Genomic DNA, 6578 nt, shown 5'->3' on the forward strand with positions numbered 1-6578 from the left:
GAATATTGGCGTGCGTCACATATAGACAGGATTGTGAATATCAGCCAGTGCTGGATCTAGATAAAAATGCAAAGATACTCCCGCGCCACTTCTAGAAAGAATGTGGAAATTAGCACATATCACATCTAGATAGCGAGGCCAATAATCAATCCACTAACAATTTCACCCCTCTGCATACACCTCTCAAACTCTAACTAAACACAACCACAACCCTAAAGTACAACAGACTGCACAAACTTCACTACACCGCAACAACAAAACAAACCAAACATAGCCTTGCACAACAGCACACAACGACTAACGACTGGAAAGCACCCCCAAGCTCAGCGAACAGTGTTAACCAAACTGAAGCTGCCAACAGCACATCACTGCTCTCTTGCACTTATTCCGCTCGGCCACACTAACTCACACCACCCCCTTTCCTTTTCAGATCCTGCAGAGTGCCAGGGGATCACTCTGGTGGTGATAGAGTGCGGTACAAATATCCTTTAACATTAACTTTAGGGGAGCAAGATAAAACAACAACATACCAGGGAGGGAGATTACCCTCTAGGGAAATAGTAGTGGGAAGGTGAGAGAAGTGTCAAGTTGAAGGAGGAGATGCGAAAGAGAGAGAGGGATCACTGAGAAGACTTAAGGAGATTGAGAGAAAGACGTTTGAGAGGAAGGAGCACTGAAGGTACGCCAATGCAGAGAGACATGTATAAAGAGATACCAATGAGAGGGGAATAATTGTAGGTGAAATTATTATTGTTTGCACTTATAGTGCACCGGCAGCCCGCAGGCATCGGGGTGGGATGTGAGAAAGACCACTTCAGAAACACTGACCTTTTATTTTTAGCCATCCTTAGTATCCTGACATCCTTATTGTCACATTTGGCAAATCATCCTGAAACTGGTAGTATTTCTTTTCGCAAGCATTGTGAAACTTTGTTTGTTGAGTACTTGAATAAATAAAAGCCTTGGAATATTTCTTGGTATCCTTACCTTCCATCAAGTGATGACGTTGTCCACATGGTGCGGCCTCTCCACATCACCTAGATCAGAGTCTACAGTCCTGTGGGCATGTGGATGACGGGGTCCACAAAGCCTCAGGTACGTACACGCTAGAGCCCACAAGCAAAAGACACAAAGTGTCCAGCAGGACCTTTGTGGGATTAGGAAAAGGAAAAAGAGGATAGAGGGAATCAAAAAAGAGGATAGAGGGGAAGACCCTGGTCTAACAGGGTTAGGGAGGAAAGAGCGAGAGACAGAAACTGCAGGAAGGAAGTGCGGCATCACTGTTGACAGTCTAGCATTTTGAAGACTCCAAGCAAAATAACATATCATAGCCAACGTAAAAAACAAACGGCTTCATGTTGCCTCCTCATACCTTCTTCCCTGGCTATCACTCACCCCCACTACCTTGGTTCTTTATTAGTTCTGCCTGTGCCATGCCCAAGCTGACCTCCATCGTCTTTAGCACTCCAATGATTTTGCGTTATCTAAATGCACCAGGAGTTCTTCCTTTGTGCAAATTCGGGCTGCATCCTACTGCCCCCTTTAAACACCAGGAGACATAGGGCCTCATTACGAGTCCGCCGTGCCGGAATCCAGTAAATCCCTGACAACGGTGACTCAGTTTCCACGACCGCAAGGTTGCGGAATGAACGGCCGATTACGGCACATGGGTCGCGCGCAACACACCAAGGCGGAAACGGTGTAAACACCCACGCACATGGTCATAACGCCACAAAAAACGGTGCAAAACCTGTGTCTGCCCCCGCCTCACGGACACGGAATCACCGGAAGTGGAAATACCATAACCGCGGAAAAAAAACAGAAACAGACAGGCGGCCATTATATAAAGCACAATCCACTGCCATCCTCAGACACCACAGGTCAGAACACCTCCCTGAGACTGACAGCACATCTAACACCATCACTCCTCCACCGCCTACACATGCAAGCTAATCAGGGCAAGTAGAGCCTTCCTCACCCAAGCTAGCTGCATCATCATAGCCAACGCCCTAATACTATCCAGACTGGACTATTGTAACGCCATGTATCTAGGAGCCAACAAATACATAACCAACAAACTACAGACACTACAAAATAACGCTGTCAGAACAGCCCTCAACCTACCCTCTAAGGAACACATCTCCAACAAAAGGAGAGAACACAAATGGCTCAAAATCTCTGACCGCATCTCTCTCAAAACGGCATCCTCACTTACAAATGCTTAAACAACGCAGCCCCCCCACCTCGCAACCAGAATAAAGAAAAAAACCTCCACCCGCCCCACCAGATCGATTAACTCTTACTGCCTGCAAGTACCCAATTTCAGACAAAAGAAAACCGGCGGCAGTAGCTTCCCTGTCTTGACAGCCCAACACTGGAACGCCCTCCCACTCAACATTTGGACAGACCAATCCTACTATAGCTTCAGGCAAAACACCCGCACCTGGTTGCGGGCCAATGATCCTCACGACTAACCCTGCCATCTCATCTGCCCATGCCGTTGTTCTAACCTGACTGCCATGCACAGCTTTAAATATGTAAATATGTAAGTGCAACCAAACTGCCACTATGCGCAGCACTAAATATGTAAATATGTATGCATTTGTCTAACTATATGTATATATGCACATTCCACGCAATGTAATGCTATGCCTCCTTTTTGTTTTTCTCTCATGTGTGCCTTATCCTGCAACTAGGTTTTTATGTAATCCTATCTTCCTGCCCTCTGTTGCGCCCTGTTACCTCTGGGTTTTGCGCGCCATACTAAATAAATAAACAAAAACAAAAAAAATGGCATCCGGGATCCCAGCATGCAGACAGCGAAAGCAGCGCTTCAGTGATACTGAGCTCACAGTACTGGTGGAGCACATTGTCGAGCATGCAGAAATGCTCTTTAGCGCAGACCAGCGGCGCGATACCCAGCAACGCCGCAAGGAGGTGTGGGCGTAGGCAGCACGCAAGTGCACAGCGGTTGGTGTGACCACACGCACTGTGAAGGACTGCCATAAGAGGTGGGATGACCTCAGGCTCCGGGTGTGCAACCTCATCGCTGCACACCGCCAACACAGCACTGGCACTGGTGGAGGCCCTGCATCCCCTCTCAAGTTACAATCGTGGGAGGAGCGCTGCAGCAGTGATCTGCACTTCAAGGGCATCCACAGCATTGGAGACGCAGAGGCAGGAGTGAGCCCACCTGCTGATGCCGGTAAGTGCGCAGAGTACAAAGCCACAAGTGTGAATGCACCCCAGGAGTGACCCAATGGACCCACTCACACTGCCCCCACCCAACCAGGGAAGGAGTGACCCAATGGACCCACCCACACTGACCCCAGCCAGGGCAGTAGTGACCCAATGGACCCACTGACCACCCAGATGACAGTAATACATCCCCAATGCATGACCCCGTGGAAATTCACACAGTGCGTGCCTGAGTGGAAGCAGAGACACACACACCTGAGTGCATCAATAGTCACAAGTGTGTACATGCAAGTGGTCATGGATCGTTCAGTTTGATGCATGTGACGGACACATGAAGTAACATCACACAACTAACAACATGCTCTTTGTATTCCCACAGCCGTGTCAAGTGACAGCGACGACGGCCAAGAGGCGACGCAGCGGCCACCTGAACGCGCCCAATGCAGCACTCCGGCCCAGGAGGACGATGCTAGCTGCTCCGGTACACAAGTACCAGCTACATCGGGCACACCAGCTGCATCGGGCACACCAGTGGACGCCACCATCCCCAAGCAGGCACCCACCATGGCCCGGATGCCATCTTGCAGCCCATCTGCACTGCTAAGGAGGCTGCATCGAGTGTTGAAAGTGCCCCGGCCATGTAGGCCGAAGTAGTACAACAGGGTGAGGGGGACAACATGGATGCGCTGCCACCCATCAATGGCCTACAGTTCAGCCTCCAAGAACTGCACAGCCCCATGCGCTCCCCAACACCCTCTAGGGCTGAGCTCATTACTCGCTTGGAGCACATTGAGCAACAACAGGCCACCCGGACGCAGCTCGTGGAAAGACAGCTGGAGGAGGCCAGGCTGCAGCATGAAGAGGCCAGGCTGCAGCGGGAGGAGGCCATGCATCAGTGGGAGGAAGCCAGGCTGCAGCGTGAGAGCAATGAGATGTCAGTGCGTTGGCTCTCCAGGTCCATTGGACGATTTGCGACCACCATTGTCACCCTGGCACGCCATGTCAGGGAAGGGAACAGTGTGCAATCCAGCATAGCTGAGTCAATGTTGGTTGCACAGCAGGCGTTTCAAGGACGTGTGCCCATAGTCACACCAACAGTCACCTCAGTCAGCACCACCCCATCCAGCTCTGCCACTGGCAGCCCACTGAGGCGCTCTAGTCGGCTGACTGGACCCGCCAGCAAGGACACACCTGCGCATAAGCGCCCCGCAAATAGTGCCATGTGGGTATGGCAATAGACATGACATTTGGGGACACGATGGGTGTAGGGGGGTGGGTACGTTTGGGTGGTGGGGGAGGTCCATTAGGGGGTTAGTTGTTTGGGGCCTGGTTGGGGATGGGTACGTTTGGGTGGTGGGGGAGGTCAATTAGGGGGTTAGTTGTTTGGGGCTTGGTTGGGGGTGGGTACGTGTGGGTGGTGGAGGAGGTCCATTAGGGGGTTAGTTGTTTGGGGCCTGGTTGGGGGTGGGTATGTTTGGGTGGTGGGGGAGGTCCATTAGGGGCTTAGTTGTTTGGGGCCTGGTTGGGGATGGGTACGTTTGGGTGGTGGGTGGGCACGGGTGTACAGCTTCCCTACCCAATGCACCTTCTTTCCTGGTTTGTTAATAATACAACACCTTTGAAAAAAACCATAATGAATGGACATCCGTCATTTCATTTGCAGACAATCCATTTATTCACCGGCATCGTCATATCCATGCAATGCTGTCAATGTGCAGTCTCTCAAAAGTAAATGCGAATGAGTGTATTCTGTGCTAGTTGGCCATCTTGTGCACCCCCGGGAGGGTGTGGAGCCACCCCATCACTCTCCCCATCTTCATCTTCACCTCCATAATCATCCTCTGTGTCTGGGGGCAGAGGAATGTTGCTGTGCATGTACAGATTGTGCAGCATGGCACACACAAGCACAATTTTACCAGTCCTTACTGGGTTGTAGAGCAGCGATCCTCCAGATCTGCTCAAGCAGCGGATTCTGGCCTTCAGTAGGCCAAATGTCCTTGCAATCATGCCACGTGTGCGGACGTGTGCCCTGTTGTGTGCCTCCTCATGCCTGTTCCTTGGCCTCCGTACAGGCGTCATCAGCCATGGCGTGAGTGCATATCCAGCATCACCTTTATGGGATGGAAATGTGTGGGACATGTCAACGTTTGTGGTATCATCTCTTGATCAGATGCAGTTCAATCTTGTGTCATCATTCATTCATCCATATGGGCCAAGCAGTGGTCAGACAGGTGGGTGATTACCATTCATGGGTAATTGTTGTAGACGGTGGCATTTGGATATTGCCCAACGACTTGCCGTGCATATGTAGTTGCCCTTGCTGACAATAGTGGTTGGTAAGTATGGCATTGTACAATGACGTACACACATGGAGGAGTCAATCTATAGACTGTGATGATGTGGTTGTTGCAGGATGTCTCATGTGCAGTCATCATGTGTATTGGGGGGCTGTGGTGCATAGTGTGGGTGGCTGCATTGAGTGGCTCAAGTTGTATGGCCTTGTGGTAGTATTGGTTGTATGTCTCATTTGGCAGGTTGTGTACGGGCACACTGTGCCAACCTGTCATGCGTAGCTTTGTGATGTGTGGGTTATGCTGACCGTCCATTACATGGGCCAGGGGGTGATGCATGTGCAGTTGTAGCAGCCCACTGACACAGGTCATTGCCCTGGACACACCACCCCCATTCCACAGGGCCTGTGCATTGGCAGTTGTACTCACCCAATAGCCATGTCCTTTGTCCAGCGTAGCGTTCCATGTAGCATGGCAATGTCGAATTCCGTAGGACCATTGAGTCATGTGTTGACACTGGGAAACGTGCGCAGCAATGTGTAATCACATTCCATCTGTACATTCAGTGAGTGGTACAGTTTCCTATTGCGGTACACCATCTCCATTGCACATTGTACTGTCAGCTCTTTGTGGGTGCAGTCTACTGCACCTACAAATGCAATTTGGCATGGCTGCATTGGCATGGAAGGCCAACTTGGTGGAAATGACCTGTGCAACGGTACGGGGTAGGGCGATGTGTTCCGACACATGGCGCAGCAGGGCATCCAGTACCTGTCCCAATATTTTAGAGAAACGGGGTTGTGAGAGCCCGTGCAGCTCACCAACTGTGTGCTGATAAGTTCCGGTGCCTAGAAAATGCAGTACTGACACCCCCTTCAGGAGGGGGGATTGCGGTCGAAATGGCAATGTGGCTGCTGATGTCATCCTCAATCATGGTGGTGATGTACATTATTGTTGGACGGTCCAGCCGGTATAATATGTGGATCTGTCCTGGGGTCAGGTTCCAGGATGAGGCCCTGCTGCGGGGTATCGCAGGCTGCCTGCGGGGTTGTGCCAGCTGCACAATTGGGTTTGGCATGGGTGCAGGGT

At 51.0% G+C, this 6578-nt stretch overlaps 1 protein-coding gene across 1 annotated transcript in view; it reads left to right on the top strand.

Moving 5' to 3' along the window:
• LOC138489352 (zinc finger protein 345-like) overlaps positions 1-4454 on the top strand; it is a 59607-nt gene extending 55153 nt beyond the window's left edge. The window contains exon 3 of the transcript XR_011274785.1: positions 2697-4454. The gene's annotated coding sequence lies outside the window, so the exon portion shown is untranslated. The remainder of the gene's footprint in view (positions 1-2696) is intronic.
• The last annotated feature ends 2124 nt before the right edge of the window (positions 4455-6578 follow it).

This window comes from Ambystoma mexicanum, chromosome 9 (genome assembly GCF_040938575.1).
Source record: "Ambystoma mexicanum isolate Mex_15411 chromosome 9, UKY_AmexF1_1, whole genome shotgun sequence".
Classification (NCBI taxonomy): domain Eukaryota; kingdom Metazoa; phylum Chordata; class Amphibia; order Caudata; family Ambystomatidae; genus Ambystoma; species Ambystoma mexicanum.